The sequence below is a fragment of the Anomalospiza imberbis genome, chromosome 4 (genome assembly GCF_031753505.1).
Source record: "Anomalospiza imberbis isolate Cuckoo-Finch-1a 21T00152 chromosome 4, ASM3175350v1, whole genome shotgun sequence".
Taxonomy (NCBI): Eukaryota; Metazoa; Chordata; class Aves; order Passeriformes; family Viduidae; genus Anomalospiza; species Anomalospiza imberbis.
This window is the reverse complement of record NC_089684.1, coordinates 13,589,649-13,613,518: the sequence shown is the minus strand read 5'-3', so window position 1 is coordinate 13,613,518 and position 23,870 is coordinate 13,589,649. Positions and strand designations below refer to the sequence as shown.

The 23,870-nt window shown below is 34.9% G+C and overlaps 1 protein-coding gene across 5 annotated transcripts in view; it reads right to left on the bottom strand.

Moving 5' to 3' along the window:
• FSTL5 (follistatin like 5) overlaps positions 1-23,870 on the bottom strand; it is a 383,037-nt gene that overhangs the window by 191,223 nt on the left and 167,944 nt on the right. The window contains exon 1 of one of the 5 annotated variants that reach the window (XM_068187174.1): positions 5,464-5,684. The exons of the other annotated variants lie outside the window; for them this stretch is intronic. The gene's annotated coding sequence lies outside the window, so the exon portion shown is untranslated. Of the gene's footprint in view, positions 1-5,463; positions 5,685-23,870 lie in introns of those variants that run through there. 5 annotated transcript variants of the gene reach the window in all.

Sequence of the window (23,870 nt, the reverse complement as noted above, 5' to 3'; positions counted from 1 at the left end):
TCCATGAGAATAACTAGAGCTGAATCAGGGCTCTGAATCAATATGGAGAATTTAAAAACAAAAAATGACAAAACCTCTGTGGTGGCATTACAAGGACATTTCAGGAAAAAAAGCATGGAAGAGCAGGACTGATACATCAAGTGAATGGTGGCTAGAAGGAGTCACATGAACCTCTAAGTGGTATTTCAATGATGAAAAGTGTGATTTGGATGGCAAAAGGAGCTTTAAGACTGCTGCAGCAGAAATAGAGGAGTTTCTGCTGGCCACAACTTTCAGTTCCTTCTGCTCCTAAAATATGGGAATGGATTGTCTACATTCGGCTACCAAAGCCATCTGTCTGCTTTCTATCCTTTCTGCGCGGCTGCCACCATGTAAGATAAGCACTGTTGTCAGTAGCAGATCTCTTGATGAAAGGGGAAGTTCAGTGCACAGTAATATTTCCTTACTATATCCCCAGTTTCCATTTTGACTGTCATAGAACTAACTATGGCTTCTTGGCAAGAGAAAGTGTATGATGTGAAAACAATGTGAATATGAAAGAAGAATTGTCAATTGCAATTATCAATAAATAGGTTTTCTGATAACATAATTGTGCCACGAAATACGAATAAAAATATTAAAATGTCTCCAAATGTGGGAACAGACACTGCCCTTCAAAGTTACTTAATTTTATTTTCTCGTTTCCTACTCCTAATGACCAGAACAAAGACCTGTTATTCTAATTCCTTGCAATACTTTCCTTATCCTCACATCCTAGCTGAATCCATCCTTGGCTAACTCATATAAAAATAGCATGAAGAAGCAAATCAAAATGCATAATTTGGTAGTAATTTGGTCATACTAGAGTCATTTTCCATAGTGAAATGCTATCATGTAAATACAATAGCTTGATGCACATTTCTTCAAGCCACTGAGAATTTACGTTCTTCACTTACTGAAGATATAAAATCTCACCACTTTTTCTTCTGAAGCCTATGGGGCTATTAGACGACCATGCTTTGATTTTCTTGCTTTCTCACACAGCACAAATTTTCTAGACAAATGTACTACAGAAAGCACACAACCATGAAATTTGGCTCTAATTACATGCTTTCACTATATTACTTGATAACAATTTCAGTACAAAGTTGAGAGGACTACATATTCACCTCAGGTGTTGTATGGCTGAAATAACTAAGCCACAGTGATTTTTATACACATGTAAAGACAAGACTGATGACGGGTTTATCTGCTCATGCACCAAAATGACTTGAAACAAGAAAACTCAATTCAACATTAAAATTTTCCCTTAAGTTTTTGAAAGTATTCCTCCTCATGACAATTTATCACTACTATATGTGAGCAACAGACATCGACTGACAGAAATTAATGTAAATCAAATTTCCCTATTTTCTTATACTAAAGGTAAGCTCAAATAAAGCTTTGGAATACCCAAGAGTGCTTTCCAGCACAGGTCATATATTCACATTATAGAATGTAAGAACTTAGAAGTGATGGAATTGTTACAGTTTGAGGACAAAGTACATAAACCATTATTATTTATGCTTTCTGAACTGAAGATAAAGATCTTAGAACTCCATCTGAAGACTGCTCTGAATTATTGAGAGGTGTGTGGTGAATCAAACATGTACTGCGCTGTATGCTATGAAAATAGAACTCATTTAAGACTTCTCTTGGGACTTCATCTTAGTACTATAATTGAATCTGATGCCTGAATGCAAAACACCTTTCAGATAAGGGCGAATAATTTACATTATATATATTGGTATTTGTCAACATATACCAATTATGTACAGTAATAAACAAGCAACTTTTCTGCCTTAATGAAAAACTGTATTTATTATGAAATGTTTTATATATATATCTTCATTTTACACCATTAACTACTCCAAAACAATACATAAATTTGCATACATCACTGCATATGCAACTCCTTCAATTGAAGTCTGTGGTAGAATTCCCACTGACTTCAAGAGAAGCAGGTTTCTTTCTCTAGATACAATCTAAAGCCTTCAGTCAGCATTAAGTTATAGCCAGAAGTTTTAGCATGTTTAACAGGCACTGTTCTGCACTGAGAAGGAGCAGCTATATAGTGTTTACAATACATATATAAGAAAAAACAGCTAGAAGTGTACTCTGAAGCAGGGCACCAAACTGTGGTTACCAGATTACCAGATCACTCACAGCAAAGAAATAAATTAAATCCATGCAATTCCAAAACAGGCGACAAAATGCTCACAACCATAAATTTGAACTAAACATGCACCCAATTAAGAAAATGTAAACAAATCAATCTAAAGAGGTACTGAGAAATACCAAGAAATGGGTTTAGAGATAATTTAAAAAAACAAATGAACAACCAAAACCTAGCTTAAGTAAAACCAACTTCTGCTGTTTTTCACTGCTCAAGTCCAAATTGCAAAAATCACTATATTTGGCATATCCTTCATTTTATTTTTTTCTTTCCAAAAAGGGTACTTCCATAATTTTAACCTTGGAAAAGAACTGCTACTAAGCTACAGGAATCTTGCCACTAACAAAAGAGAAACCACAATTTAAAGCAATATGGGCTGTGTCATGCAGCCCATTCATGAATGCCTGACTATTTCAATCACTGTTAGGAAACTGACACTATTACTTTTCATTCCTGGATATATTATTATCAAAGGTATACTTTTGATACCTTGAACACGGATGAGGTTTTTTTCAGTTTGTTGAGGTTTTTTAGGGGATTTTTTTTGTTGTTTGGTTGGGTTTCTTGAATGTCAGTGTAGCTAAATCTCCTGGGATAAAATTGCTTAGGGTGCAGCACCCATCCAGGAGACCATCATCATCACAAACACTGAGTTTTTCAGAAGGCTGTTCTTTTATCTAAGCACATGTTTGAGAAAGTAAATTAGTCTGAGAACAACTTAGGATGCCATATTTAGATATAATTCAGTAATTTAGTTGAGAAGGTAAGCAGCAAAGCATATTCAATATTAAGAGACTGAAAGCCAGTAATCTGGGATGACAAATCATCCAGCCATGAATGCAAATACTTTTCCAGCAATTGTTATTGCTTATGTGATGATAGTCAAGTCTACATTTGTCAAATGCCACAACACAAAAACGGGGAAGTGTATACCCATATGAGCTATGTACTCTGAATTTTCATCTAAAAAAAGTATGATATTTACAAATTTTGAGAGGATCTAAAGAATTACAGGAAACAAAACGTATTTTGTTCCATCTGAAAGTAAGTCAAGAAACATTCAAATTATCACAGCCTTAAGTTAAAAAAAACCTCACTTGAAGAACTATCACTAAAAATGTATTACACCCAAAACAGTCAAAGCAGTCAGATTTTTCAGATCCTCTTGAAATTTAAAACTCTAAATAGATACCAAATAGAAGGGCAGCAGTTTTTATTTTTAGGCTGCAGTGAAAGTAAAATAGTTTTAATTAAAAAAAAAATAATAAATACAGTGTCAAGTTTTCACTTGGGATTCCTCATACAGGTTGACTATTGAAAGGATACTTCAACAGAATCCATAGCTGAGCAAGTTGTAGGTCACAGTTTGATTCATTTACATCTGGGAATTAAGCTGATATTTTAGCATGCAAAAGACTCACAGAAACACACACAGATACTTTATCCTTTTATCTAATCAGTTTGGAGAAACATTGCACAGTGGAACTTTGGAAATTCATGAGAGTATGAATCACTGCGTTCTACAGTTGGCCCTGGGCTGGAACAGACACACACAGACTTTCTGTGTGCTGAGCATTCTCTCATAAACTCAAACTGTTTTCTTACTTCCCTAACAACATAATTTGTATTCATGGTTTCTATCCTAACTTGCTGCATCACCCACATGTCATGGAAAACAAAGTGGTAGCTACTTTTCAAGACAATGCACCAATATTTTTTGTGCAAATAACTAATGGTAATTTCTGGGGTCAAAAGACCTGTGGTCCCATTCCTCCCTCTTCTATTTAAAACCATTCTGTAAATTAGAATTCCACCTCTACAGCTGTATTTTTGCTTAATACACTATCTATAAAAGGCCCAACCAAGACTGTAATCCTTATTTTAATAAATGTTCAGTGTAGTCTCAGGTTTTAGTAGCAAATAAGATTTATCACCACCTACCATTAAGACTGGTAGGGCATTAACACTGAGCAAGACCCCAGTATGACCTGTGAGAATCTGCTCATAAATATTAAAACTCTAGACTTTTTCTATTTTTCAACTGTAGCATTTCAGCAACAGTTCTTTAACAATTTTTTATTTAACTACCCAGAACAGCTTGTAATTACATTGACTCAACATGACACTAAATCTGCACTACTCATTATCCAGAACTCTTGGTATATTAAATTATTCAGAAATTTAGATTTTTTTTTTTTTTTAGGAATATTTTGGGGCAGAGGACAAAATTTAAAGAAAAGAGTGAATTATCTGAGAGTAAATAAAAAAATTGTTCAAACATCTGTCAATATAATGATTATAGTAGTGAATTTCCACTACATAATGGCGCATATCTTAACAACTGAAGAGAACTAGTGCTTCAAAGATGGGAAGGTGGAAAGCGAGGACAAACAAAAGCTCCACAGCCACGCAGAATGAGGAGCTGCAGCCCATGGCCTTCAGAAACAGCCCCTTGCAGCTCACACCCCTCAGCCCTGCTCCCACCTGCAGGAGTGAAAGAAAATCATCCACATGGCTCACCATTATCTTGCTGTGCCATGGTTTCCTTTCAGCACCAGCCAAGTAAGCTCGAGTGCTTTATACAAAAGTTTATTCTGCCAGTGTGTAAAATAAGTTTCTGGCTGGGTCTTGTACTCTCATTTCCTTCCTTCTTTCCTGCCTTCTCCTTCTGCCCTCAGACACTCATCTCCCTTTCCTCCTTCCTTCCCAGCAGGGGCACAGGAAATACTGTAAAGATTTACACCTCCATAGAACATGACTGAGATCTTCTGGTGGACTCTGTATTTATCAGTGAGGACCAACTAACAGAAATTGATGCAGAGATTATGACTGTACAGGATTTTTTCAACCTTAAAAGTCAAGCCTAAATACACTTAGGAGAATAGGGTGTCTATATTCAAGTAAAGTGACTTTCTTATTGCCCTACAAAGGTAAGTTGGAACAAATTGGGAAAATGTGCCTAAAGGAAAGGAAAGGAAATAATTATTATTTTAATATCAATAATTATTATGCTAAAGGAAATAATATGCAAAACTACAGTGAGAAAAATGAGAACAAAATAATACCAAGTAATATCAGGGAGATCTGTAAATGCTGAATTGCCTAGTTATTAACTCGAAATATTGAAACCTCCCATAAAAGTGCATCTGTCAGCCAGAAACAGGTTAGCATCTTTGATCATATGAATTTTTCTTGCCAGAACTTAGAAGCCATATTCAGCAAAATTCACAAAATTTAGTTTCCTTAGAAAAGAGAAAATCAAATCATACCTCCTTTACTTGAATGAAATTGAAGACCAAGAACAAAAACACCACATAAGAAAATGAGGAGAAATTACAATACAAGCAGAACTGCACAAAAATCCCTTTTGCTTATTAGGCAGAAACTTTTCCCCCTTTCCATAGCCTTCACCTGCTCTTCTCTCGTCCTCGTTACAGCCTTTTTGTAGGCTTGCTCCACTCCAGGTGCCCACATCAGGGGGCTCAGCAGCTGCCTGACCCTTACCTTCTGCGATTACAAAGGCTTTCTATGTGCTCCTGCCTCTGTAAACCTTCTTGCTCACTAATAGGGCTAGGAAACACCTGTTTGATATTAGAGCAAATGCCTGTGACAACTCCACTACAGAGCCTTTCCTGCAGTGAGGTGCTTGTTCAGACTTCTGCCTGCACCAACTTCAATTTCACCATCACAGTGGTGCTGAGCAGTGCTCTGGCCCTGTGCCCAGGGCCCACACATCAAGGTCCTGTGTGCCACCTCTCCTGCCAGCTCCCTCTCCTAGCAAGGACAGTCCTTATGCTCATGGGAACCAAGAAGGAGTTGCCCAATTCTCTCTCACTGCTAGGAGGTGATTCTTGGGCACAATATTAAACCTTGTAAAAATCTCCTTCTTTAATCACCCTCCTTACACTTGACCAGTTAAATTTACACTGACCATTTAAATTTAAAAAATGGCCTGTGGGCTCCAGACATGCTACTTGCCTTGCATGAAGGGAATGGAAAATGCACGCAGGTCTGACACAAACAGCTGAATAGATTTGGATTAAGAGCACTGCTGGCTCTAAGTGTAAATACAGACTGATGTCTTTGAGCAGTTTCAAGCCAGCAATTCATTACTCTCAATTAAATCCTTAGCTCTGATTAGCATTAGCTGTGTTTGTCTTTCTCACATATCATCTTTATTTTAAAAAATGTTTATAATTCATTTAACATCAAACCAGTGGCAAAAAGAGTTTCTTTAACACAAAGCAGGAAACAAATTACACGTTTGCCTCATCACAGATACATGGACCCTTATTCAAATGGTTGATTGCTTTTCAATTGCAGCACAGCAGGCAATCCTCTATTCTGCCAAACACATCACCTAATGTCATGAAGAGCAGGAAATGTGCATCATAGTGACAGCAGTTTTGAAAAGGTCATAGTCTGGACAACCTTTCACACATTTTAGTGTTTATTTGAAATAAGGTTTTAGAAAAGTAGAAAGGGCTAGCTTAGTTCTCAGTCAGACAAAACAATCTAATTTTTTTTGTTATTCACCAGCCAAACTGACTAGTTTTAGCAACAATGATCAAAACAATCAAAAGTTTGAGTAAATTCTTGACTAGAATTTTCCTTTTACACAGTTAAAATTAGGAAGGCTGTCAGGATTTGGTTTCAAGAAGCAAGGTTTAACTGCCGCATCACACAATAATATTAACTGTTCCACTTTAGCAAACTTTTCACATGAAGAACACATTTGTCCATTTTGAGCTAATAGTATAGTAAAAAACTATTGTTTCCTTGATAACTATATATGACTTTCCCTGGGATTAAATATGCTTCTGTATGAAACAAATTATAGAGAAAATTTAACTCATCCCTGATCAAGCAGCTGTCATGGAATGGGTAATTCAATTATCCATGGTAAAAACTAGCATACCATATTCCAGATATTACTCAATTCCTGTGTTAGACATTGAAACAACACTGTTTTGCTGAGTTTTTAACTTCAAATCCCTTCTTATAGATAAATCTGTGATGTCTTTCTGCTACCTTCCCCAGGGACCTGTACTAGAAAATGTAGCACACACATTGAGCAGCATTTAAACCATATGGTTAAAGTGCAGCACCATTTCTGTTCAAGGAAAGCTAAAAAAGAAATGTCAAGTATTTTCAGTTTTATTGATGTGAAACATTTGCTCCTAGTAAATTTTACATTGTCCATTTTTCTGCAGTTGTTACTAAGGAACTGTGGTGGGTTGGCCCTGTATACCACGTACTGCCTACCCGATCACTTGCTTGCCCAGTCACAGGAACACAGAAGGAATTCAATAAGGAATTAATTCATTAATTTCTGCTGGCAGGCAGATGCCCAGCCATCTTCTGGAAAACAGCAGAAGTAACAGGGCCATGGCTTAACCACCAATATTCCCCCACTCCCAGCCCGTCCTCCTCCTTTTGCCCAGCTGTTATCCCTGAGCAGAATGTTTTATGGAGTGGGATGCCCCTTTGGCCAGTTTGGGCCAGCTCCACCAGCCATGTCTTCTCCCAGCTTCCTGCTTTAAGAGGGGCAGAGTGGAAATAGAAAAAGCCTTTATGTTATTCAAGAATGTTCAGTGTTAAACTCAGCACTGTTGTGGTCACCAATGAGAGTATTATGTGGGCTGCTTTCATGACAGAAAGACCCAGTACAGGAACACTGTGGGAGCTTTGAGGGATTTTCCAGGCATTAATAATCCAGCAAAGGGCACATGGGTGTGTGTGCTGTAATCCAAACTGTTAATCAGTGACATGTTTTAGAAAAAAAATTAGAAGAACATCACGATAATTTTGTTATATGGAATTTCTCATTCAATTTCTTCTACAAAAGCAGTAAGATACTAACAATTTCCATGTCCTTTACTTGTGTGAAACATAAACACATGAAAGTTAAAGATTATTAAGGTGAGATACGATCTTTACGAGCACTTCAGAAAGACGAGCCAAACACTACACACTTGTATACATGAGTATAGCTCTCAGAGACACTTAGCTAACAAACTTTGACACCAATGACCTATGGATTTGGGTCCATGGGTCCCATACAAGTGGGTCACATACAAGTGTATACACACTTGTATACATGAGTATAGCTCTCAGAGACACTTAGCTAACAAACTTTGACACCAATGACCCATGTGTGGATTTCTGAAAGGAAAAATATTAAAAAAAAAAAAAAACACCAACAGACCAAAAAAAAGCCAAAAGTCCCCCAACCCCCCCCCAAAAAAAACAACCTGCAAAAGGTAAATATTTTAGAGATAACAGGGAGTTTTAAAAATAATGTTTCTAAAAATAATATTTCTCTCTGGACTTTGTGAGAAGAAAATAGCCTTAATTACAATTGAACTTCCCTGACTTAATTTTGCCATTTTAAGTAAGCTAAATGTGATGCAGAGCCCTCTGCACTGTGTAAATACCTCTTATTTTTTTTTTTTTTCCGAGCAGGACTGATCCTATCCGCTCCATATATTCAGCAAAGTTGTGGGTTTTTTTTTTTTCTAAAGATATTAGAATTAGCCAAAAATATCTATAAATATGAAAAATCACACTGAAAGCTAGGCAATATTAACCCAAAAAGGCAGAATGCTTTTCCAGACCTCTTTAAGAAGAGGATATTGCTCTATGAAAATAAAAAAATATATGGAAAAATATCAAAAATCTTTATCTTGACATACAAGAATAGACTACATGAACTATCCATTTAAAATTACTTCTACATCTATGTATATCTATTAAAAAGTACCTGAAAAATCAGAGATGTCTACTCAAATAAATGTGTAAGTGATTACTTTCACAGAAAATAATGCCCGAGTGAGATAGTTCAGTCAAGCAATGCGACCACTGAAAAATTTTTCTGTGCTTAGACTAAAGATATTTTCTGTGATATATAATTCCTAGGGAATAAAAGCGAAAAAAGTACCATTTTCCTGCTAAACCTGAGTAACACAATTTCAATTTTATATCCAGTAGTCTTTATAGAAATAGTTTGCTATCGAATCGATTATTTTCTTCTAATAAATATGTAAAAGCAAACTGAAGTCAAAACACAAACAGTTCTATCGCCTACTTCATGGAAAATCAATCTTATGAGAAAACCATATATATCTTTACCTATGAGAAAGCATTTAGCTTTCAAAAGAAAGAAAAATCCTAGTCAGGTATTTCAGCAGTCATGTTTTATGTATTAGTTGATATAACTTCTGTCTAGTGACAAATTGCCCTTCTAAACACAGAAAAAAATGCAACTTTTTTCACAGATAATATTAGAATTTGATAAAACCCACCAGCATTCTACATAAGAATTAATCTAGGGCTATAGTAATAGATAATCCTTATGCAGTTTAGAAATACAAGCTACAGAACTAATTGTACAAAAAACTTAAAAGATAATTTTAAACTACTATTCAATGGAGTGCTGTCTACAAGAACATTTCTAGTGATGCATAACTTCCACACACGTGGCTCATCTGTCGCATTTCTTCCCACCAGAAAATGGCAGAAAGTTAAACTGAAACCTCTTGTCACCACAGCTACTAAGCCCTGTCTGCTGTTTCAGTGGTTTAGCTACTGAAGTGCAGAAATATTTCAAATTAATGAAAATCCTTTTATAATATTTATTGCATATGGAGTTTCTAAAAGCAAGACTAACTTTCATGCCCATTAATAAAGCTAAAGAGTTTGCTGCACGTCATACTTTCTTAGGTAATTTCAAGAAATCTATGAAATTAGATACACAGATATAAATTTGCTCTTTATAACTAGAGAAATAAACTTTGCCATGGGAATAACTATTTTGAGCTACTATTTTTTTATTTATTTAACTGAATTGAAAGTAATTTCAGGTCACCAAAGGCTGTTTATGCTTGGCGACCTTAAATTATTTATTGAAGAATAAATAAATATTTCATCACAAATTCTTTGAAGGTAGCAATGGCTTTGTAACTAAATTTTCACAATTGTTCTACTCATACAGAGTTTAGTTGAATGACTGAAATTATAATTCACAATAGATTTTTCTCTGTTCTTAAAGGCTGCCTTTACAGCATTTTGTAAACTGTCAAACAAACCTATATAAGATCTGTGTGAATTGACTCATTAGTTCAAAGTTGCTGGAATGACCCAGATAACTGGCTTTGTTTGCCATAAAACACTTACCTCTTGACACTATAAATTTATCCTTATGTAGAAGCATTACTGAATTATAAATGTATGATTTTCTTTTCAATACTACATTGTAAGGTAACATTCATATAATCCATTTTAAGTCATGGCAGAACTTATTTTACTGACTTAATTTCAGTTTGTATGCACATGAAGTAGCACAGTATTACAGTCTAGGGGAAAAAAAGGACAAGTAGAAACAGGAATGACTTTTAAAGCAGTTTAATCCATTAATTGCCATAGCTTTTTCTGAAGAATTTGAGCATTTGAATACTTCCAGTCATACTGGCTAAGACAAACTTTTTATTGAGTCTTTAAACCTATTCTGTAGTGCATACAGAATTTAACCTGGATCACTTTTTGAATGTTCAGCTAAAGCTAAAAGACATTTTAACAGCATTGCTACACATGTATTTATAAACGAATTTCACAGAATTCTGTTAGCACTACAATTTTTAGAAAACAGCAAAATGATGGATAATGTATTTGTAAAGCTTTCTGGAGCTCTTGCACTTTTTCTGAAAAGGAGGTGGAAAGCCCTGTACCTTGAAAAAATACTACGTATTTCCTTCATAGTAATTTTTAATTTTCCTCCTGAATTTAATAGACAGTTTAAACAAAATTCATCAGTATATATAGCCTATTTTTTTTTCAACATAACTTTTTTGTAGTAATTTTGTCTGGGCATGTCCAATGTGCAGGTACTTGACAATGTGCAGGTACTGAACTTCTATCTTCCTCTCTCTTCCTTTTCCCACCCCCACAAGAATTATATGACCTTCCTTCCCACATTTCCCTTCTTGAAGAACTTTTTTTGAATAGACAGAATTCCTGACAGTAATATTCCACTCACAAGGACACCGCAAGAGCACCACAAATTCATTCAGCAATGAAAAAAACCAAGAGTTCTGTGGATTCTGCATCACAATCAAGTCACACTGTTTTTTCAGAAGAAGGCACACTTTCCTTTAACTTGATACCTGTGTGCTATAATGAAAGAGAAGCTGAAGATTTCCAAGGCAGTGATGCCAGCTGAAACAGATAAAAATGTGCAAATGATTTAGCAAAGTGTTAAGTGCACCATCTGAAGTTGTGTCAGTACCGTGAAATCCCTGCAGCTAACACAGAAAGCATTCCAAGTGCTAATGACTAAACTCTAGACTTTCAAGGTCTGGGTTTTACTTGGTTTGTTTCAGTTCCTTTTTTTCGCCCTCTAAGTGGACAATTTGCCATTTTATTTTGGCATTTGCTTAATTTGAGTACTGTAAAAATGAGAGGTCATGCTGTCATACTGAATAAATGTACACCAAAACAACTGACAAAAAGTGTTTAATAAATAGAGTAATTTTTCTACCATCATTATCTATTAATATTGTGTTTTAATAAAAAGGAAACATCTTTCTTGAAAATTTCTCAGGGATTATTTAGTGACTTTTATTTTAAAATAATGTGCAATCTCATAACAATATCCAACAGACACCTTAAAAGACAATACACACCATAAGTAACAGCAGATGAATTAAGTATTACTTTTTTTCCCAATTTTCAATTTTAGAATCCAGTGGTCAACAGCAACGGCCACGCTCCTATTCTCACATCTGAATTCATATTTAAGATAATTCTGGCTAATTTCAGTTTATCTTCTTTATTCCAGTATGTGAGAGGGAAGAATCTTCAGTCCAATTTAGAATTCTAGAGAGATAATCACCAGCTTAGAAAAAACAGACAGTGTAATGCTTTTAAAAATCAATTTTCCATGGAACCATTGAATCATTAAGGTTAGAAAAGATCTTTAGGATCACTGTGTCCAACTGTTAACCCTGTAGTGCCATCTTCAACAATAAACCACGTCCTCCAGTGCCAAATCTACGTTTTTTGAACACTTTCAGGTATGGTGACTCTACCACTTTGCTGGACAGCTTGTTCCAATGACTGCTCTTTCAGTGAAGTAATTTTTCCTAATATCCAATTTAACACACACACACATCAATGCAACTTGAAGCCTTTCCCTCTTTCACTATTGCTTTTTACTTGGAAGAAATCAATCCCCACTAACAACATTCTTTCAGGCAGTTGAGGAGAGCGATAAGGTCCCCTCTGAACCTCCTTTTCTCCAGGCTGAACAGCCCCAGCTCCCTCAGCCGGTTCTCATCAGACTTGTACTCCATTGCCCTTTTCTGGAAACACTGCAGAACCTCAAAGTCTTTCTTGTAGTGAGGGGCTCAAAACTAAACACAGGATTTGAGGTGTGACCTCAAGTTCTGAGTCCAGGGGAATGATCATTGGTCTGGTTCTGCTGGCCACACTATTCTTGATACAAGCCAAGATGTCATTGGCCTTCTTTGACCACCTGGGCACACACTGGCTTATGTTTAGCTGGTGGTCAACCAGCACCCCCCAGGTCCTTTTCTGCTGGGCAATTTTACAGCCATTCTGCCACAAGGCAGTAGCACTGCACGGGGCTGTTGTGACACAAGCACAGGACCCAGCCCTGGGCCTTTTTGAGTCTTGGCCCATACAATTGGCCTCTGTAGAGCCTTCCTGCCCTCCAGCAGATCAACACTCACATCCACCTTGGTGTCACCTGAAAACTGGCTGAGAGTGCACTCAATGCTCTCATCCAGATCATCAATAAAGACACTAAACAGGTCTGAGCCAAATACTGAGCTCTGGGGAACCCCACCAGGGACCAACCCACTAATTGGATGCAGCTCCATTCACCATCACTCTCCAGGCCTGGCCATCCAGACAGTTTATTACCCAGTAATGAATATACCTGTCCAACCCATGGGAAGCCAGTTCTCCAGTCATGAACTTTTATTTGATGGAAGACACAAATACAAGAAAAAAATTAATGAAAAATCAACATGAAAAGCATGTGATTTTGGTTCCTAAGTTTGCATCTAAGGAAACACACAAAACACAGTTAAAAAAAAGTAAATCTTCAGGTTTCATTTGTTTACTTGATTCAGCCAAAACATTTGGAAAAAAGACATGTCTGTGTTATGATTTCAAATGTGGTAATTAATCTGCATGTTCACGATGACTTGTTTTCAATACCAAGATATTGGAAATGCTTTCCAATGGTAAGAATATCCTTCTATGCATAAGACATAGCATTTCTTTGCCAATAACTTAAACATAAGAAAGGGGAAATAATTGAAGACCAAAACATCAACCATTCATATTTTAACTTGCTGTTATTTCAAACATTTCTCTGTTCTAGACTTCAATTGAGCACTCCACTTTGGTTTGTGTTATTCAAGGGTTCTGTGTGGACTTGATTAAGCATTCAGTGATCATGCAGAAAATAGTTCAACTTCTGATTTTTCTAAGAACATGAGAAAGCTAAATAAGGTAAGCAGTTTTCAAAACAAAATAAAACCCAGAGGCCTTGTATTGAACAATAGGGTTTTTCCTCTTTAGTACCTAAATAAATAAATAAATTTTCCAGTGTAAAGTAAAGCAAGAATGTGTGTGTTCTTTACTGCTTTTCCACTAGAGCCTTATTTTACATAGCTTCCTAATATATTTTATGAACATCCAATTTGGCATTCATTCAGTCAGGTATAAATTCTGGGCCTTGAATAGCCTGAATTGCTACACTAATTTAAAAAAAAGGTATTCATAAGGGATTTGGCAATTGTTTCTTGAGATCATGAAATATTGTAAGCAAGATGAATTCCGTCAAGCATGGTAGTTCTTAAAAGAAACACTAGTGATTAGGACTGGAATGTGCAAAAGAACTACAATTTCTACATTCCCCCAAGAGTAAGAGCAACATTAGAAAATAGTCATCTAAACAAACTCACTGTTTATTTTTCTGATACTGTTGTTGAACTGTTCTGAAATAATCTTATTGAAAAAGTAGTTTCCCTGCAGAACAGATGTAAAAACAAAGCAGAAAAGCTGTTACAGGCCTGTGAAAAAATGGGAGGAAAATAGAAGGTATATAGACCCTAAGCTGAAGTCAAAAACAGTAGAACACCCCAAGGCCGTGACAATTCAAGTGTTAAATAAAACTATGAAATTAAATAAAATGAAATCTCAACTCTAAAAGACACCATTGTAAATATGCATAAAATAATGCATAATTCATCTTATATAATGTCTCATAAAATGAACTCAAATAGCATTAAAAACTAGATTTACTTTAATGCTGGTGCTCACACAGACTTTCAAGGATAAACATCAACAATATATGAGGCTAAACTGAAAAAATGCTTTTTATGAATAGGTTTGATAACATCTATCATCAGGTATATAACTCTATATCTCTATGTTAGTATACATATCTGTTTTATAAACTGTGAATTCCAAGCTATTACACAACTAAATTTATGAAATACTGACATGAACTGTGTTCTGAGTACAAAATATATAGCAATGCATGTAATTCTGAAGAAGAGAAAACAAAGGAAAGTACATGAGGTGAAAAGAGCTGTTACTGACAGCTTTTTTCAAGAATGTTTTAATATAATAGACATAGCTTGTCTTTAAACAGGGAAGCATAAAGAGCAAAGGACACCTGCATTCTTCTCTGTAATGGAAAAAGTAAGATGTTATTCTGGAACTCCCTGATTGGTTTTCCAAATACTGCAATACTTTCTGAAAAATAAAATGGAAATGTAGCAGGGTAAAAAAAAAATATTTCCCTCTCATTCCTCCAGAAAATCTGCTTTATTGCTGTGACTCTCACCCATTATTATAGTTGAAAAACAAGATAGTGGATCTTTTGGGGGATATAAGGTGTTCTGGCCTAACATTTCATTTTATTTCCTCCAAAAACTTTCTTTCCTTTCTACTATCCTTTCATTTGTTCCAAAAACAGAGAATATTCTCTCTTTCTCAGGTTCACAATTTTCAAACACCTACACCTTTATGCTTAGTCAATCAAAGGTTGCTTAATGTGAAAAACTTTGGCAGGTAGCTTTATTATTCTGTATTTAGTTCTTTTTACCTCTCTGGTAAAACAATAATGAAATCCATTATTATGTGATTCTGGAACTTGTGACAGAAAGTCATGCTTCTATCTGAATCCACCCAGGCCAACATATCTGACTCACACTCTTACAAACAATGGATGAATTTTGAAATATGTTTTGTATTCCTGCTATGTGAGAAATGAATAGTTTGTAAATATCATATCTATAAGAATTATATGGAGATGAGAAACAACTCCAAAAACTAAAAAGTGACGTGTAACAAAGCAGGATGCTTATGGATCTCTTTGAAAGAAGACTAGTTTCAGAATGAACTGACGATCTGGAGAGGAGTCAAATAATCTGTTCATAGAGAGGAGGAAACATTCAAGCTTAATAAAATTTCTCTGTACACAACTCCTATTTAAACTGTATATTTAGATTTTTAAATTGCAATCAGATTCAGTTTCCTTTTTAAGTAGAATATTTCTGAGGGATCAAAAGGAAAACTGCAAAGCAACATCCAGACCACATTAATGTCAACAGTTAACATGGACAAAGCACAAACCACTGATCATTAAATAGTTCCTGAGGATAAATGCAATTTTAAATATACAGAACATAAAGATCCCTTCAAGAAGCAGTGAGCAATTTTTTCATTGAGATCTTTGTTTCTATGAAATGGGCACAAATTTGGGGGAAGGTGTCATTGCTCATCTAGTCCACTTCAAGAAGAAGTCAGTCAGTTGCCAAAATTCTCCCTGAAAAACCTGTTGTGTGAGATACAAGGACTGCGCAAAAGGAGGGTGCATCCACCACTCCATATACTCCTACTGCAAATCAAATTAATTTTCTTTTCCCAAATAACATTCAAATTTTGATCAAAAGTTCATCCTAATTAAATCATCATTCTGAAATCAAAATATTAGACTAAAATGATAAAAAAGGAATTGTGGGCATATCAAAACCACTTCAAAAAAAAAAATCCAGTGCTTCTGTCACTACAGAGAAGATCTAAAATCTTTTCACATATTTGATAATTGAGTTCAGAATTCCAACATTTTTTGTTTGGATATAAAATGCTGCTGTATCTTTGTGATGTAACAAAAGTAGAAAAAAACTTTAGTGATATTTTAGCATTAAAAAAACCCCAATCCCCCAGTAATATCTAAATTATTCTTGCGCCCATTAGGGTCTTCTCCTCATTATTAAGTCAGTCTTTTTTGACTGTACTTGACAAATACTCATAGATACTTCTTTAAACCAGAAAGGAGGAAATATCATATTTCACCAAATTTTATTAGTTGGTATATTCATCAGGCAAATCCAATCTCTGAGTAATAGTGTTTTCTATGCTGCCTTCAAGTGAGCAACATGACAAAGGTACCTAAAGATAAATAATACCTAAAGATTAAAAACAAAGTAAAATAGTTGTAAAATGTCTAGAAGGTATTGCTAGTCGTTTTTTGTCATGTTCCCCCATACATGGTATGATAATCCCATGAACAATTCTGTGAATAAGAGGTCAACTTTAGGGTAATTGTTAATAAAATTAGAAAATTCTCAATATGAAAAAACAGTATAAGAAACAGATCTAAAAAGAGAACTAAAAAGGTGAGGAAGAATAAAATGTGTTATTTCAAAAGGCTCAAGCACATCTTTAATAGTAAAGTTGAATATTTCATTAGGGAAAGTCAAGCTGTCATGTAAAAAATATTTTGCTGTACTATAGTTGTCCTCATGTTTTGCTTGCTAGGAACCTTATGCATCAGGTCTACATAACATATGACAAGTGATTCCACAAAATCAAAACTGAACTTGTAATGAAGATACATACTGCACTCAGCAACATGAAGGAATAACCAAACTTTGTCCAAAAATCAACTCTTCTTTTCATAGGCATTTTGATAAAGAACATTAAAAAAATCATTACATTGTTTTATGCTTTTGTCGAATATTTTATAAAATCAAAGGAAATTAACTAAATTAGAAAGAATTATAAATTATAAAGAATCATGGTGAACAGATAAGGAAAAGACAGTTTTCTGCTAGAGAGAACTTTACTTTCAGATTTTAAAGTCACACTGCAAGTTTTCCTGCATGTGATAAATCACAATATACAGCAAAAATCATCTCAGTTGCTTTCTTTACTATTCAGTACACTTCAGGGTCACAGATGAGTTTAAAATGCAGTAGTAAGCATTTTGATGCTAAGGATCCTGAGAGACTAACAATCATATGGAATGAAGCTGACTGGAAACACTGTTCTAGCAAGAATCAGATAATGTAGCATAGATTTTTATTAGAAAATATAAATTTGTTGGAAAAAATTCTCCATGGGAAGATATTCACTTGAGAAAATTGACCAGGTAAAGCAGTTGAGACTGTAATAGACAGTAGCCTGATTTTTGCTGAGGACACAGGATACTAAAATAGCTCACATTTAAAATACTTGAAGGCAATAAAATTTACTGAGAGTAAAAAGCCCCTCTTGGCTCTGAACAAGTTGCAATTCTGATAAGTCTCAATTCACTGTCACTATAAAATCTTGATTCACTTCTGAAACAGAGGAGGACCATCAACTTTAGTCAAAAAATTGTCCAAGCTTGGGTAAACTTTTGATTTTCCCCATTTGGGGAAAGTCTTCACCATATGTCTCTGATATAGTGCAGTGCTATACTGTAAAGTAAAAAAGTCCCTTCACAGCTTGCTTTTCATCACGCATCACTATTCACAGTGATGGTACTCAGTAGTATAAAGCTTCTTAACCCACCTAGAGTTAAGATTTAACTATATAAAAATCTGACAGCACATAACAGAGAACACAAGTCTTATAAACTGTTCAGAGACCTCATCTCTTCCATCCTCATGGAGTGAAATGAGTATTCTTTCTGGTGAAATTTCAGAAAAGGAAAATGATGAATGCTACTCATTCTGCACTAATACTCATGCACATCTCTCTTCTCTATTATCATTTGCAACACTTTAGAACAGAATTTTGTCTTGTTACTCTAAAGCACAGAACCGAGAACTTCTTTCTTTTGACTTTTTTCCATTTCTACTACTCCAGCTTTAAATAATTATAACTTCTGAATGCCTCCTGCTATTTCTTCTGAGATAAAGTTTTATAAAAGTGCAAAATGTCCTCACTCACCCAAGGATAATTGTAGTAAAGCTAAGAAGGAATTATAATAGTTTTGTTCCCCACAGAATACCATGTTACTGGACCTGTTTTTACACAGCAGTACTCCTATAAACAACATATTAACACCACAGAGTAATAATGATACTTCATAAACCATATGGTGTTGTTACAAAGGCACTGCATGCAAACTTACATGGGATGACTTTCTAAAAAGTTTATTTAATATAGCCAAGCTCCATTTAATATAAATCAGTCAGAAGGCAGAATTAAGTCATGTTAATGCAAACTTATTTCTCTAAACATTAGGCACTCTCCTGGTCACTGCAGGGAAACAAAGCAATTCACACCACTTTGTGCATCAACAGAAAACTGAACAGAAGCCAAAGGGGAAAGACAGCCATATCTTCTCCCTTTTGGCTAATGACTAATTTGAATCAGGTATTCAAAGCCCACAAGATTCAGTCCTGAGATATATGAACAAAATGAGTATTAAGGTCCACATACTTACTTGCATAAGGGTTAAGATTCAATGTCTCAGACACTTTTCTGTTTAAATTCTGAGTACTCTACACAACATCTGAGGTGCTCTTTGTGGAAGACACTCAGTCCTCTCTCTGCAGAAAATGTTTATGATCCACCTTGCTTTCTTCCATGTCTTTTATAAACTTACATAATTTTCTTATTGAGAAAATTACAATCATTTGGCTACATCTAGTAAGAACTAAAAATAAAGAGTATAGATTGCTCTTTGAGCCATCAGCCTAATGAAACTTGTATTCTCATCGTCTTCTGTCTCTCAGAACTGCCTTTGCATTTTTTTTCCTTGCCCCAAATTTTTCTCATATTTTACAGTAAGTCCATGTCTCCTATGCCAGGCTACCAGATAATAGCCACAGTATATGGTGAATAGGACAAATAGACAAAGCAACTGACATGCCAGCCTGTATACAGAGGTTAGCCTGACAATACTTATGTGCAGCACCTCTTGAAAACATATTTTCTCTCTGTCAGATTCTAATTAAGTAGTTAATTTTTCAAAGCTGTTAACTAGGATAAACATGTATTTCTAAAACTACAGTTTCTCTTTTCCAAGATGATGATTACGCTTAAAAAATTATTATGAGTGGACTGACAGGAGAAAAAAAGAAAAAGATGACCCAGACTATAAGCTTCCTTTTCTAAATTAGCCAGACTATAAAAGAAGAAAAAGAAAAATATAAGGAATAAAATGGCAGCTAATAAATAGTTAACAATGTACTGGTTAGGAAGTATTTAATTTACCTTTGGACAGAGCTGATAGTTAGGGTAAGAAAACAACTTACCCTACAACAACAACAACAACAATGAAGTAGAATGACCATCAGGAGATTTTTTAGAGTGAGAGGTATTCAAAATAATTTTAATGTTACCTAAAATTCATCCAGCAGTTAAATTCCTTGTGCTAGGCCTATAAAACATCTTGTAAATAAAAACATTCCTGATGCTATTAAACAGTTTCACTGTAGTCATCAAAGGCAGGCAGCATCTTATCAATGCAAGATGAGTTCACATTAACGTTGTCATTGGATTTGTTTGCCTATTTGATTGTTAGATGTACTCACTAGTGCATAAATTTTCTATTAATTTTTTTAATTGTTAATCACCTATAACATCTTTTAAAGTCCCAAATTCCATAATAAAAATAAATTCTTAAATTTTACAGACATTTATACACTTGCTCACTGCAAGTGTGAGAAGGTCAGAGCTACAAAAATACAATCCCCTTAAATATACAATCCTCTTAAAATAGATTTTTGTCTGTAACTTGTGCTTGAATCACAGATGACTTCTATGTCAATGTTCACTTTATGCATGTTAATATGACAACGGAAGAACATGAAGAGTTCATGTTCTAAACACTGGCATTGAAATTTTGAAGCCTGAAATTGCAGATAGGTTAAATTTGCTGAAAGCTGTACTACAAGTCATGTGCTGCCGTGAAATCTCCTTCATCCCATCCTCAGATTCTTCATCACATCAAAAGAAAACACTCCCAATCTTTGCAATTTCTCCTCAGGGCTTGAAGTGTTTATTATTCTCTGTGGTCCTGTCATAACCAGGCCTAGGGGTGGATCTCTGCTCTATAATCACAGTGGAATTTACACCCTACTTACGTAAAGACACAGAAGTAAATCCAGATTTATCAGGGTAAATCACAGAACACAGAGACACTACAGCTAAAATATTGTTTCAGTGATGTGAAAAAATGCCAGTTGCTCTGTTTTCCCTCCTTTCATTCTTAATTTTGTTGGGTTTTCTCAGAGCCTAGAAAATCTGGTAGTAGACAGACTTTTCAGACTGCTGCCTGTAGTGTGTGCATGAGTGCACAGAACACTCCAAGTAAATCACCATCAGCATCACAGTAGCCATGTTACTGAGGAGTATAAGCTCCTTTTGATCCTAATAACAAGGACAAATTTTTGCTGCATGGTACCTTGGAATGACTACTGCGACACAAAGGCTCAGTGGGTTTTGGAAATGAGAATGTTTTCTTTTTTGGGTTGCAATTTCTTATTTAAAATGGCCTAACTACAAATACTAAGCGCATGCTTGTGTTGAAAACTCATCTAAAGAAATCCCAGTATGTATTAAGGGAGCTCCAGTTCTCAAGTTTCAGGGACTTTAAAAAAAACCTGCGTTTTTTTCTGCAGTATGGAGATAATGTGCAAATGGGATTTTTTTCTTCTTTTTTTGTTTTATCTCATTTAGTTTTAAGGATATATACTTTTCATGATACAGTTTACTCACATTTTCACTATGTTTAACTAAGGGGAAAAAAAGCAGAAGGGCAACATAAAACAAACAAACAAACAAACAAAAAAAAAAAAAACAGCATTGACACTCAAGGTATATGCCTCTCAAAAAATTTTGTCTTCTATGGACAGTGTAGATAGATGGAGAATAAAAGGAAAATTACTTCTAGCATAAAATTCCTATTAACTAGAAAATATGGCATAGAAAGTTCATTTCCTATTTTGGTGGATAATGTGACCAGCTCCCAGAAAAAAAAAAAAAGAAATTAGTACCATATAAACACATATTAACTATTGAAATGAAAGCTGTTGTTATTATTTGCACAATATCCAATCCAATTTTAGCTATAAGAAATTATATAAAATGAGATTTGGAAAGAAAATCACTGCTCTTATATCTTCAATTTTTCCCACTGTTTTTCATACTACTAAAACTTTGAATACCAATAGGTATTTTAGATATCTATTATAGATATACTTCAGAAACTAGATTGTCTAAGGTATGATGTTAGAGTCAAGCCAACAGAAGCCAACAGGAGCATACCCCTCATTGTGCTAATATGCTCTGCATTCACTAAACCAACATATGTTATATGTTCAGAAAATAATTGGTTTTCATTTCATATAGCTGTCTCCCTAAAGTCAAGAATATAATGATAAATTGCTAGAAATGTAGTAATATTTACAGCACCTGAGATAAAATGCAAATATTCAGAATACAAGTTCCTTGTTATTAGACTTTTAGCACTGCTTTGTGTCAATATCATTATTGTATCTAAAAACTGCCTTTAATTTTCTAATTCTTTCCTCCCTTGCTTGTGTCCTCTATTGCAGTTGACAGTTGTATTGGTTTTGGGGTTTTTTTTGGTGTATATAAATGCACTTCATACACAAAAGTAAACACTGAAAGAGACACTGCGACAGGCTTGTTGTCTGATTGTTAACAGAAAAATTGACATCAGATTTTGAACTGTGATCAGCCTGAGTTATAGTCTTCCAGTAGAATTCCAATTTTAATCTTAGATGGTTTGGGGACACATAAAAATTGCCTCTCTTCTCTATTATAGAGTGCCATATTCCAGAACAACAGAAATATTGAAATAGATTCCTGCTACAGAAATGAAAAATAAACAAATATGAGATTCATTTCTTCAAACTGAAGGCTGTTTGTCATGTTAGGCAACCTCAATATGAATGCAATCATCTTCCTGCCTATTGGCATAAATCTAGACCTTCTTTTGCACATTCACCTGTAGATTGAAGACTAGATTCAGTGAAAATGTACTACCTTAAGCATATAGTCTTGATTACCTAAGTTTTTGAATATCGGTTCATGTTCCTAAATCCCCAATATTTCTTTTTTCCTCTCAAGCAGAAACTAGTGATCCCCATGCAAAATTATAAATAATGTCACCAAATAATATAATTTGTACCATTCATAGGCATTTAAAGCTGTAATATAAATGTTTAACAATACTACAGGCATTTCCTATTGTAATTAGACATTTCAGCCATGTTCAGCTTAGTCAAGTAAGACAATTTTAAGTAACTAGAGATATGTTCCTCAAGATCAAGCCTAGATTTTTTAAATTGCTTTTTTGGCCTTTTTTTTTTTTTTTTCTGAATAATAAGCATGAGAGACCACACCAGCTTTAGACTCTACGTGGGTTCCTGCATGCTAGTTTGATTATTGAATTTTTAATTTCTATCTTGTATACTATTTTTGTTCTGTGTATCCTAACATTATCTCCTCCAAATAAGGAAATATTAGATAGAATTGCCACCCAGTAGGCTTGCCCTACATAAACAATAGAAAATCCCTGAACAGATTAGTGGTTTACAAATGCTTTAATGGTTTCCTCTGAGACAAAAGTCTGGACTCCTTTAATGCAAGCAAGGATTACAAATGTAATCTCACACTGGGGCTAGCTCTCTAGTTCAAAAATTCTGCTACCAAAATACTAAAATATCTGTTAGGTACAGAAGAATATGACTTGTGACCTACCCTGTGTGTATAAGTCAGAAGGGTGCTTTCGTATATTCCATATGTAAGAAATATATATATTTCAATAAGAAAAACTGACAGAAAAAGTACAGAAGTCCTTAGATTAAAGCTCTGGAAGACATTAAAGATGTACAGTCAAGGTCTGTGCAGCAAAATATCATTTATTCAGAGATATGAGATTTACCTAGGAAAATATGGTTTGATGTGCTTCATGTAAAATATTTATGGTCATTTAGTGCTAAAAATAAAGACACAGAAAGTCTGTAACTTTTGCAGAATCCTTGGAGCATGAAGTAGCTACAGAAGAGTACTACACAGGCTAAATCTAATACAGATGTTTAAATCACCCATACATGAGGGAATCTTCAATACACAGATATATGTGGAATGATATAATTTGCTTTCTCCTGCATCAGCTGAACAACTCAGCATTCAAGAGTGTAATAAACTAGAATAATTAAATTAATTGTGGCAGCTCGTATGAATGAAGGAAGCTCAGTGGTTGTTCTGCTGCCTGAAAGATTTTTTTTGTTGCTCTTTCAAGGTATTTCTTTAAGGGTACAGGATGGTAGCTGCTAAAACACAGAATATTTGCAGCTGCTTCATGAACTCAACACCACAAACTTTACAG